Here is a 12,615-nt window from a genome sequence, read left to right as displayed (position 1 = left end):
ATTGAACCAACCCTGCATCCCAGATATAAATCCCACTTGGTCGTGGTGAGTAACTCTTTTAATGTATTGTTGGATCCAGTTGGCTGGTATCTTGTTGAGGATTTTTGCACCCATGTTCATCAGAGAAATTGGTCTGTAGTTCTTTTTAGTGGGGTCTTTGTCTGGTTTTGGAATCAAGGTAATGCTGGCTTCATGGAACGAGTTTGGAAGTTTTCCTTCCATTTCTCTTTTTTGGAACAGCTTCAAAAGAATAGGTGTTAAGTCTTCTTTAAGTGTTTGGTACAATTCTCCTGGAAAGCCATCCAGCCCTGGACTTTTGTTTTTTGGGAGATTTTTTATTCCTAATAACATTTCTTTACTGGTTATTGGTCTGTTCAAGTTTTCTATTTCTCCTTGTTTCAGTTTTGATCATTTGTATGTTTCTAAGAATTTGTCCATTTCTTCCAGATTGCCCAATTTATTGGCATGTAATTGCTCATAATATTCTCTTATTATTGTTTATATTTCAGCGGTGTTGGTTGTGATCTTTCCTGTTTCATTCTTGATTTTATTTATTTGGGTCTTTTCCTTTTCATTTTTGATCAAACTGGCTAGCGGTTTATCAATTTGTTAATTCTTTCAAAGAACCAGCTCCTGGTTTCACTGATATGTTCTACTGTTTGTTTTGTTTTGTTTTTGCTTTTTTGTGGGTTGTTTTTTTGTTTCAATAGTATTAATTTCTGCTCTAATCTTTATTATTTCCTATCTTCTGCTGCTTTGGGATTTTATTTGCTTTCTTTTTCCAGCTCCTTGAGGCATAAGGTTAGGTGGTGTATCTGAGACCTTTCTCCCTTCTTGAGGAAGGCCTGGATTGCTATATACTTCCGTCTTATGACTGCCTTTGCTGCGTCCAAGAGGTTTTGGGCTGTGATGTTGACATTTTTATTGGCTTCCATGTACTTTTTAATTTCCTTTTTAACTTCTTGGTTAGCCCATTCATTCTTTAGTAGGATGCTCTTTAGTGTCCAAGTATTTGTTGTTTTTCCAAAGTTTTTCTTGTGGTTGATTTTGAGTTTCATAGCATTGTAGCCTGTAAATATGTATGGTATGATCTTAATCATTTTGTACTTGTTGAGGGGCTGATTTGTATCCCAGTATGTGATCTATTCTGGAGAATGTTCCATGTGCACTTGAGAAGAATGTGTATTCTGCTGCTTTAGGATTAAGTGTTTTAAATATATCTGTTAGGTCCATCCTATCCAGTGTGTCATTCAAAGCCATTGTTTCCTTGTTGATTTTCTGCTTAGATGATCTGTCCATTGCTGTAAGTGGGGTATTGAAGTCCCCTACTATTATGGTATTATTTTCAATTAGTTTTTTTACGTTTGTGATTAATTGATTTATACATTTGGGTGCTTTCATGTTTGGAGCATAAATATTTACAATTGTTAGATCTTCTTGGTGGACAGACCCCTTAAGTATGATATAATGCCCTTTTTCATCTCTGTTGCAGTCTTTATTTTAAAATCTGATTGTCTGATATAAGTATGGCTACTCCAGCTTTCTTTTGGTGGCCATTACCATGATAGATGGTTCTCCATCCCCTTACTTTCAGTCTGAAGGTATTTTTAGGTCTAAAATAGGTCTCTTGTAAACAGCATATAGATGGATCTTGTTTTCTTATCCATTCTGTTACCCTATGTCTTTTGAATGGAGCATTTACTCCACTGACATTTAGAGTTAGTACTGAAAGATATGAATTTATTGCTATTGTGTTGCTTGTAGAGTTGAAGTTTCTGGTGGTGTTCTCTGGTTCTTTCTAGCCTTTTTTGGTTTTGTTTCTTTGTTTGTTTGTTTTGTTTTGGGATTTTTTGTCTTTTCTCTCCATAGAGAGCCCCCCTTAAAATTTCTTGCAAGACTGGCTTAGTGTTCACGAACTCCTTCAGTTTTTGTCTGGGAAACTTTTTATCTCTCCTTCTATTTTGAATGACAGCCTTGCTGGATAAAGAACTCTTGGCTGCATATTTTTCCAATCCAGCACATTGAATATATTGTGCCACTCCTTTCTGGCCTGCCAAGTTTCTGTGGATAGGTCTGCTGTGAACTTGATCTGTCTGCCCTTGTAGATTAAGGACCTTTTCTCCCTTGCTGCTTTCATGATTCTTTCCTTGTCTGAGGATTTTGTGAATTTGACTATGATATGCCTTGTTGATGGTTGGTTTTTGTTTAATCTAATGGGAGTTCTCTGTGCTTCCTGGATTTTGAGGTCTGTGCCTTTCCACAGGTTAGGAAAATTTTCTGTATGATTTGCTCACATAAACCTTCTACCCCTTTTTCCCTCTCTTCATCTTCTGGGACCCTTATGATTCGGATGTTATTCCTTTTTAATGAGTCACTGAGTTCTCTAATTATTATATTGTGCTCTTTTGCCTTAGTTTCCCTCTTTTTTTCTCCTTCATTATTCTCCATAAGTTTGTCCTCTATATCACACATTCACTGCTCTGCTTCTTCCATCCTTGCACTGTGTCAGCCATTCGAGATTGCATCTCAGTTATAGCATTTTAAATTTTATCCTGACTAGATTTTACATCTCTTATCTCTTCAGAAAGGGATTCTATGCTTTTTTCAACCCCCAACTAGTATTATTATCATGGTTCTAAATTCTGGTTCAGACATCTTGCTTGTATCTGTGTTGATTAAGTCCCTGGCTGTCCTTTCTTCCTGTTGTTTCTTTTAGGGTGAATTCCTTTGTTTCATCATTTTGAAGGAAGACAAAGAATTAAGTGATAAATAAATAAATAATAAATAAATAAATAAATAAAAATTTAAAACAACACACAAAAAAATCAAATAAAGGATGCCAGATCCTAGGTGTATTTTGTTCTGGTTGTTGACAAAAGCTTGATAGAATACAGAAAAGAGGAAAAGAAAAAAGAATAAAAAGGAAAAAAAAAGGAAAACCTTTGAAAATTAAAAAAAAATGAATACAATACAATAAAATGAAGGAAGTAAAATAGAATTTAAAAAATTTTTTTAAAGTAAAAAATATAATAGAAAAAATTAAATAAAAACGTTTTTATAAAATTGGAAAACAAAAACAAAATTTTCTCTGTATTCAAGAATAAGGAAAGAAAAGAAAAAGAAAAAAAATTGAATAGGTGGACCAGCTAACAGAATGAAATACGATTGAAATTACATCCAGTTTCCCCTAGAAGTCAAACTATGAGGCACTTTATAGCCTGTAACTAAGCAGGCAGAGACTTGTAGTGTTCCTCTAGAGCACCGTTGCCCCAGTTGAATGGGGCTTGGTGTAATGGCCCCATTCTCCACTAGATGACGCTGCTTAGTTTACTGGGGTGGATCAGTATGACACATGTATGCGCATGCGCAGGAGAGGTGAAAATGGTGTTACCCAACTACTCAGTCTCTAGTATCAGAACTCTGTGCTCTCGCCCACCAGCAGTCAAGCCACCCCTCCTTTGTCTCTGGCTTCCATCCACTCCATGCTTCTACACTGTCTGTGACCAAGCCACCAGCCTGCCAAGTGGCACCTCCCTCCCGAGTTTTATCTCAGATGGGACTGTCTTTCCCAACTCCTTACTTCTGAGGCCTTGTGGCTTTGACATGCTCAGACCCTCTGGGGGAGGGTCTCATCCAGCAATGGCTGCATGCCCGCGCCTCCCCTAGGAACATTCACACAACTGGGCTGCTGCAGATGCCCAGAGACTGCGGCTGGGTGCCAGCTCACCCCGGAAAAAATTCACACAATGGTGTAGCAGCAGCATTTCAGGAATTATGGTAAATCCCAACACATATCTGGCACCAGGCTTCATCCTTAATGTCCTTGTTCCAACACCAGTGAACGTGGTTGTTCTCCAGGTTCTGCTGGGACTTTTGCCTGTAGGGATGCCACACAGCCTCTACCAAATGTCCTCCCAGCAGGGGAACTGCGTCTCCCCATGTGGCCCGAAGACCCCTCAGACCTCACTGTCTGCTCCTGGGGATTCGCCCTCCCCACCAGAGCTCCACCTAGTATCAAGCTGCAGAGTTTCAGACTCTGTGCTCCCCAGTTTATAGAGTCTTAATGGTACTCTAAATGGTATTTAGGTACTCTCTTTTCTCATTTCTCCCTTTCTTGTTCAATCCCTTGTGGGTGTTTCCACTCTTTCTCTTTCTCTCCAGTTGCTTTCATGGGGGGTGCTTTTCCTGTACCCTCCCCCCTGTCTCCATCCTCTCCCCACAAGCAAAAACAGCTCCCTACCCTGTGGCTTCTCTCTCCCCCAGTTCACCTCTCCATGCCACCTACCTGCTGAGTTCTGTGGTTGAAGTTGTGCAGATTGTTGTGTTAATCTTCACCTCAGTTTTCTAGGTGTGCAAGATGGCTTGGTGTTGATCTGGCTGCATTTCAGGGATGAGAGAGACAAAAAAAAACCTTCCATGCTGCTCGGCCATCTCGGCCCCTCCCCCTATACTGAAATGCCTTTCTAATTTTGATCCTCTTTAACTTTTAATGAATGTACTTTTTATCCCATGCTTCATTCCAAAGACAATTTAGGTGCTAGTGCCGAATTCATTGTTTGATTATAAAATACATATGTAGCACCGAGTGTGTTTAGTTTCCATACTCCCGGACTCATGATACAGCACCAGCCTAACACATTGCTGAGTGAGTATCTGTTGAAAAGAACAGAAGGAAAAGTTCTGAAACTTTATTAAGAACTTGTATTCGTTAAGTTCAACTTCTCTAAAATGAAACTTAAGACAAAATTTCATCCTTTTTATTTGACTGAAGATAACTGTTGAATGTTAAAATAGGTAGACAACCCATCAACCGGTAGCTATTTTTTATTTTCTCTATTAATCTGATAAGAAAATCCAGCATTAGAAAAAAGCTCAATAAATATAATTCTTCAAAGAAGCAATGCTTCAATTAGCTAAAGCAGGAAGTGACAAAATGGATCCAATCCTTTTATTTTTTATTTGTTTTTATTTTTTATTTATTTATTTTTTAAATATTTACTTTTGAGAGAGAGAGAGAGAGAGAGCATGAGCAGGGGAGAGGCAGGGAGAGAGGGGGAGACACAGAATCCGAAGCAGGCTCCAGGCTCTGAGCTGTCAGCGCAGAGCTCGACGCGGGGCTCAAACTCACAATCTGTGATCGTGACCTGAACCCAAGTCGGACACTTAACCAACTGAACCACCCAGGTGCCCCGGATTCAATCCTTTTAAATTTTGTTGGTTGTCGTTAAATAATTTAGCTATATGAAGATGCAGAGAGAATGCCTAATAAATGTCTAGCAAACAGTGTAAGAAACAAAGCCTTCCCAAGGGGGTCTGGAAGGAGTGAGTGGTGGCACTTTCTCTCTTGGGAGTCTGTTACTCAACCACCCAGGGACAGCTTTGGGATCTGGACCCATAGCAGAGTGAGATGTGGGTGAAAGGGCTCCTTCTGCCAGGAAGATGCTCTGAAACCCCCTTACACTTGCTGCTTATAGCTCCACAAGGGGTGGTGCTTCCTGGACAGATGTATGGAGTGGGGACTAGAAGAGCCTCCGGTTGACCTCCCAGCCAAGGACTTTAGGAGTAGTTGGAGGCACCCCATTCCTCCTCAGTTTTAGAAAATCCCCCAAGAGACCCTCAGTTAGGGATTTACGCAACTGGATTGCCCCAGACTTCCCGAAGGAGGAGGAACTTCTTGTTGCTTTTGCAAAGAAATGAATCATTTGGAAAACTTGGGACTCTAGATATTCCCTCGGAAGACTTTTCTAAGGAGAGGCGGGCACAGAGAGAATGGGGGCATGACACTAATGTGAAAAACCCGAGAAGCACAGCCGGGGAATCATTTATTTGCTTGCCTGCTTCCTACATCAGGATCTTAGGAAAGCCTCTCTCCAAAAGGATCCAAGATCCCTGGAAGGGCAGTAGCGAGGGGTGAGGACAGGTTTTAGGAACAAAGCGGGCTCAACGCTGAGCAGAACAGACTTAACGGATCTTATTGCCAAACTGAGGACAGTGTTCCATCCCAAGGGCAACCCCTCCTTCAGAGAGGGCTTCTAGAGGAAATCATAAAGAAAAAACTCAAGCTGTATGTTGAAAAAAGCTAAAAGCACCCAAACATCTGTGAGTATCAGGACATCTTAAAATTTAAATTAAAGTTTACTGAGAAAGAAGGTGAGCACATGTGTGGCTCCGTCGGTTAAGTGTTTGGCTCTTGGTTTCAGCTCAGGTCATGATACCACTGTTTGTGAGACCAAGAGTCAGGTTCTGTGCTGACAATGCAGAGCCTGCCTGGGATTCTCTCTCCTCCTCTCTCTCTCTCTCTCTCTCTCTCTGAAAATAAATAAATAAGCTTTTTTTAATGTAAAAAAAAAAAAGAAAGAAAGAAGGAAACCAGCAATGATAATGGTTATTCTCCAGATGCAGGTAGAGATGTCCCTGGAGTTGAGTCTATCCTTTTGGCACTTGTAAGGTAAAAACTTAACTCTGCTGACAGAATGTTAAACTAAAGGAAAGGAGGGATCCTTTCTCAGAAGAACTTACATCAACTTGTTTCAGTTATTTTTACAGCAGGTTCTTCTGCAGAGATTGCCCAGAGAATTGAGTCATTCTAGTACCAGGGACTTTTGAACGAAAGGCTAGGGATTAATTTCCAGCTCTTGATTAGACTGTAGAGTCAGTCTACCAGTTCTAGAAGAAACCATTGCTATTCTTCCGTTTAACTCGCTTAATTTGCAGGAAAGGGCCTTAAGGTCCTGAAAGACGGATGATCATACAAGTCAGTGACAGCTGGCCCTGCCATCTTATTTCCTGACACCAAAACTAATGTTTTGTTTTGTTTTGTTTTGTTTTGTTTTTTTCAGAACAACCCAAAAGCTCTGCTGGGCTGGAGAACATGCTCAGAGTTGGCTCACCTGTGAAAGACAGTTAAGGTAATTGACTTAGGTAATTGACTAAGGTAATTGACTAAGGTATTGACTTCCGGTTGGGAAGTGACTTGTTCCGACATAATGGAACCTGTCCAGAGGCAGGAAAATAGATATGGACCAGTTTGTACTTACTTATTCCCCGTGATAAGAAGGAAGAAAGTTTAAGTTTCCACACTCCCTTTCAGGCCTCCTATTTATTCTAAAGTAAAAGTCTGAGTAATTTTGAGTGAGTCTGGTTGAATTATGAGAAGCACGAGGAATTCTAGTCACTCTGTGTTCAGTACCGTCTGAGAGGGAAGACCGAGCTTGAGATGAGATCTTTGGGTTTTGCTTCTCATTATGGTTTAAAGGAGGGCATGAGGTGGGGGGGGGGGGGCAGTGGCAGAAGTTAAGAGAAAATGAGGTTACAATTCAGTTACTCTTCCATGGAGAGTATATGTTCTGAATATGCTTTTTTTTTTTTTTACAAATCTGTATGGCAGGTTCCTAAGTACAGTGGGCCTTCAGATGGGCTTGGGGCTACTTGTTCAGATGTTGGAGAACCTTGACGGGATCACGGAAGGTGTGACCCAGCTTTGTCTCTCTTCCTTTCCCATTGTCTCACTGTTTTACCCAGGCCGCAACTGCTTTGATGGGAACAGAATGAAACAGGAAAGGGAAGCATAGGAACAGGAGAAATAAGAACTTTTAAAGAGAAAGAACCCGAGATGGTCTTCACAGCTACCCTCCAGCCCCACGTGCACACTCCATACAGCTGGCGCCTTATAAATACAACCAACAAATCTATACGCTCAGCCTGTTTCTTTCTCTCTTTTTGCCATTATAACCAAATGTTTGTTGGACTATGTAGCATCTCCTTGTCGCTCTTCTAATCCATGGCAGAAATCTTAACTTGACAGTAATTCACTCCCATGGTGTTTTAAGAAGAAGGTGTAGAAAAAGTGTGGGGAGGTAGAATGATATATATTTGTATGTATATAAAGCCTCCCAGATTTCTGGATATTTTTCATTTTGACGGGCAGTTCAATTCAGCCTGATGTATATACTTTTCTTTTATTTAAAAAAATGTTTTTTAACATTTATTTATTTTTGAGACAGAGAAAGACAGAGCATGAAGGGGGGAGGGTCAGAGAGAGGGAGACACAGAATCCGAAGCAAGCTCCAGGCTCTGAGCTGTCAGCACACAGCCCGACGCAGGGCTCAAACTCACGGACAGTGAGATCATGACCTGAGCCCAAGTCGGATGCTTAACCGACTGAGCCACCCAGGTGCCCCTGATGTATATAGTTTTATGAAGTATTCTTCTCTTATCTCCCCATTACTTTCTCACATTCAGAAACCTCATTATTATTCTCTTTATTATGTAATTTTATAATGACATATTCCTATTGGACTTAAGCCTTTGTGCAAATATTAGCTCCCTTCATTATCATAATTGCAAGTGAGGGGAGGTCTTATAAAAAGCACTGAATTTGGAATCAGGAAATCTATGGTACATTTCCACCTCTGACATTTGTTTACTGAGTTTGGATAAACTATAAGATCTTTTGACACCACATTTCCTTCATCATAAGACAAAGACACTAAACACCTTTCCTATCTTCCTGACAAAGTTGTGGGAGGTGTTGAATGAGATCCTGGGCATCAATGCAGGAAGGATTGGAGATACAGATAAAGAAATGAAGGCTCAGATTCACTTAGTAAATGAAGGAGAGTCATTACAAAGGTATCTACATTTTATACTGAAAGCTTTTTATTTTTAAGAAAGTCTGAGAGCTATATGTACGTGTGAATAACCTCAGCTCTACAATTTAGGTTGAGACCGACCTGAGAATATGTTTTTATATTAGAATTTTAGACTTTATAGAAAAGGATCTTGTTACCATTTTAAAACTTGACGCTACTAATTCAAATAAAGTAAAATTTAAATAAAGTTGTCACACAGCAGAAAATATTATTTCCTCCCTGATGACACGTACACAGTAACAGCCGCAGTAATTCCTATGTATGCGACACTTCTGATGTTTCATGGTGGGACGATGGCCTTACTTATTGTGCAAATATTTGAAATACATTTCTACCACTAGAGGGAGATAGAACCATAAGAGATCAAAGTTCACTTGCCTGTTTAAAAGACAGAAAAACCCCTCATCCTCTAATAATTGCTTATAGAAAGGGACATATACATTGGTTAATACAATGTGATAATTTTCTTTGATATTTTAATATGCTGGTTTAAATTTTTTTTTTAATTTTTTTTTTAACGTTTATTTATTTTTGAGACAGAGAGAGACAGAGCATGAACAGGGGAGGAGCAGAGAGGTAGACACAGAATCTGAAACAGGCTCCAGGCTCTGAGCTGTCAGCACAGAGCCCGACGCGGGGCTCGAACTCACAGACCGTGAGATCATGACCTGAGCCGAAGTCGGACGCTTAACCGACCAAGCCACCCAGGCGCCCCTGGTTTAAATTTTTAATACGTAATTAATACTAAAGCTCGACACATGTAAAGGTTCCAGGTAATTTCCAGATGCCATATTACTACCTCAAATCTCTGGGAGTGAATAACAGAAGATGGTCAGTTGTGTTTAGAACCTAGTTTTCTCTTTCACATTGGTAAACAGGCTAATAAAAGCTATTATATAGAGCTACTTTCTGTCTTGGAATTAAAAAAAATTTTTTTTTTTCAGAATAAGCCTCTATGGATGCATTTGCTCCATCAATTCTGCCTAAAATTCTGTAACTATTGTCATACTATATATTCAAGACAATTTCCAAACCAGAAACAACTTCCTTTATTATTTCTGTAGTTATTGTCTACAATGAAAGTATTTTTATGTACATTACTATGTGCTTATATGTGTATATATGTTTTTTGTTTTTTTTAAGTTTTATTTATTTATTTACTCACTTACTTATTTTAAGAGAAAGAGAGAGAGGTTGAAAGGGAGAACATGAGCAAGGGAGAGGCAGAGATGGAGGGAGAGAGAATCCAAAGCAGGCTCCAGGCTCTGAGCTGTCAGCACAGAGCCTAACCCAGGGCTCAAACTCCTGAACCATGAGATCATGACCTGAGCTGAATTCAAGAGCCCGATGCTTAACCAACTGGGCCACCCAGGCACTCCTGTGTATATATGATTTTATAATTTAATATATATATATCTTTTTTATAGGACATAGATCATAAAAGTAAGATTTCTAGGTTAAATATTAAATGTATTTAAATGTGATCATATACTGCCAGATTACTATCTAATTGTTGAAACTGACACTTCTGTCACTGATGTGTAAGTTCGCTTTACCAAAATCTTTTTAACTCTGAATGCTTCAAATTTTGCCAGGCTGATTAATGCAAATCAACTTATAGTTTTTATTTGCACATCTTTGAACACGTATGAGATTGAACTTCTTTTCATATTGCTATTGGCTATAAGGAACTTTTCCTCTGTAATTGCCTATTTGTTGGCTTATCCAATCTCTTGTTTGAGTGCTTGCCTTTTTAGTTATAGAGTTAGTTTTATGTTAGATATAAATTTTTTATCTATTATATTGGTTGCGAATATATTCTCTCTAGCGTACATTTATAGTGACTTTGCCATATGTAATTTCAAAGCTAATCAAATATTTTTCTTTAGAATTTTTGGTTTTCTAGTATTGTTCCAGTTTATTCAATTGTTATTCTCAATTCTTATCAGATATATGTATGCTTTCACAAAAAAACAATAAAATGATATATGCATATTTAAATGGTAGATACTTCTTCTACCTGGATTTTACTTATGTAAATGATGTATGCAGTTATCTTTTTTTTTCTTCCAGAACAATATGCATTTATGCTGGCCTCATTTTTATAAAATACACCTAGTCTTGGGGTGCCTGGGTGGCTCAGTTGGTTGAGTGACTGACTTCGCCTCAGGTCATGATCTCACGGTTCGTGGGTTCAAGCCCCGCGTGGGGCTCTGTGCTGACACTTTAGAGCCTGGAGCCTGCTTCGAATTCTGTGTCTCCCTCTCTCTCTGCCCCTTCCTCACTTGTGCACTGTCTCTCTCTGTCTCTCAAAAATGAATAAATGTAAAAAAAAATTTTTTAAATACACCTTTCTTTTTCTACTGAGTTAAGACATCAAATTCATCCTAAATCAAGTTTCCATATGATGTTAGATCTGTTTCTGCATTTAAACATTTCACTATATTGGTCTATCTATTCTTTTTTTTTTTTTTAATTTTTTTTTTTAATTTTTTTTTTCAACGTTTATTTATTTTTTGGGACAGAGAGAGACAGAGCATGAACGGGCAGAGAGAGAGGGAGACACAGAGTCGGAAACAGGCTCCAGGCTCTGAGCCATCAGCCCAGAGCCCGACGCGGGGCTCGAACTCACGGACCGCGAGATCGTGACCTGGCTGAAGTCGGACACTTAACCGACTGCGCCACCCAGGCGCCCCATGGTCTATCTATTCTGAAATATAGATTAGTACCTTTTTATGATGAATTTAATTTTATACTTTGACGAATCTTGTTTTGAATAATTAAAGAAATACAGGGGCGCCTGGGTGGCGCAGTCGGTTAAGCGTCCGACTTCAGCCAGGTCACGATCTCGCGGTCCATGAGTTCGAGCCCCGCGTCAGGCTCTGGGCTGATGGCTCGGAGCCTGGAGCCTGTTTCCGATTCTGTGTCTCCCTCTCTCTCTGCCCCTCCCCCGTTCATGCTCTGTCTCTCTCTGTCCCAAAAATAAATAAAAACGTTGAAAAAAAAAATTTAAAAAAAAAAAGAAATAGAATAATGGTTATTGTGAAAATTACAGTAACTCTCAAAATCAGTGTAATGCACTCCTGATAATGAGAATAAGCAATTTCACATGTTCCTCTTTCTGAGGATAAATCTTGGTGATTCCTAGTTTTCCTGAAACCTAAATACAACACAGGGCTTTTTTAAAAAATAAATTTTCCGTGATGAATAGTTCCATTGTCTTGATTTGAATTTGTTTTTCCTTACAGTAAATAACTGTTTTCTCGGAGCAGCATGGCAGACTGTCCCCTATTGTAAATTACCTTCACTTAGCAAGACCTTTCTCTCTGAGTGGGACTTTCAGTAGGGGAAAGCCTGTGTCAGCTGCTTGACTGTATGCTAGCCTGATTGGAATGTATTTCTCCCAATCTCTCCTACAAAGAGTCGCAGAACTGCGTTATGTAAAAGTCAACATATTCCCTTAAAGTATGGGCTTTTGATTGGTTGTTTTAATAATATTAGCCCTGGCTGTAATGCTTAAATTCATATATCTGCTTTGCCAGAGATATAAATACTTGTGAGCCTTATTTTTATGGAAGAGCTTTGAAATTTTCTTTTTTCCCATTATTCAAAAGATAAAGTAAAATCCACAGTCTTGCTGGATTCTTTACTCAAACAGAGAGTTAGGAATCCTTGTCTCTTTTGAATGAATAACTGGGGATTGAACGATTCAGCTAAGGCGGAGTGCATGCTAACAGAGGTAAGATTAATCTCCATCTGGAACGCAGAGGGAAGACTGTCTTCTGCCATCTGTCCCAGCCGCTGGTTATTACTGAGGTTGGATCCACAGGATTCAGACCTTTTTGTTTTGTTTTGTTTTTAATGACATGAGGCTGTCTGCAAGGCTTTCGACTTAAAGATGATTAAACTCCGTTTTTAAGAGTCTCTTATGCTTTGGCTCTCTCCCACTCTAACCTCTTAAAAA

General features: G+C 39.3%; 1 protein-coding gene across 1 annotated transcript in view; it reads right to left on the bottom strand.

The window, feature by feature from the left end:
* Positions 1 to 4,478: 4,478 nt before the first annotated feature.
* CD55 (CD55 molecule (Cromer blood group)) overlaps positions 4,479 to 12,615 on the bottom strand; it is a 58,728-nt gene continuing 50,591 nt past the window's right edge. The window contains exon 10 of the transcript XR_006961594.1: positions 4,479 to 4,653. The gene's annotated coding sequence lies outside the window, so the exon portion shown is untranslated. The remainder of the gene's footprint in view (positions 4,654 to 12,615) is intronic.

The sequence above is a fragment of the Lynx rufus genome, unplaced genomic scaffold (genome assembly GCF_022079265.1).
Source record: "Lynx rufus isolate CCGP_SWC_20201006 ecotype Redwood Valley unplaced genomic scaffold, mLynRuf1.p SCAF_15, whole genome shotgun sequence".
Classification (NCBI taxonomy): domain Eukaryota; kingdom Metazoa; phylum Chordata; class Mammalia; order Carnivora; family Felidae; genus Lynx; species Lynx rufus.
The sequence above is the reverse complement of the archived record's forward strand: the minus strand, read 5'-3'. Positions and strand labels throughout refer to the sequence as shown.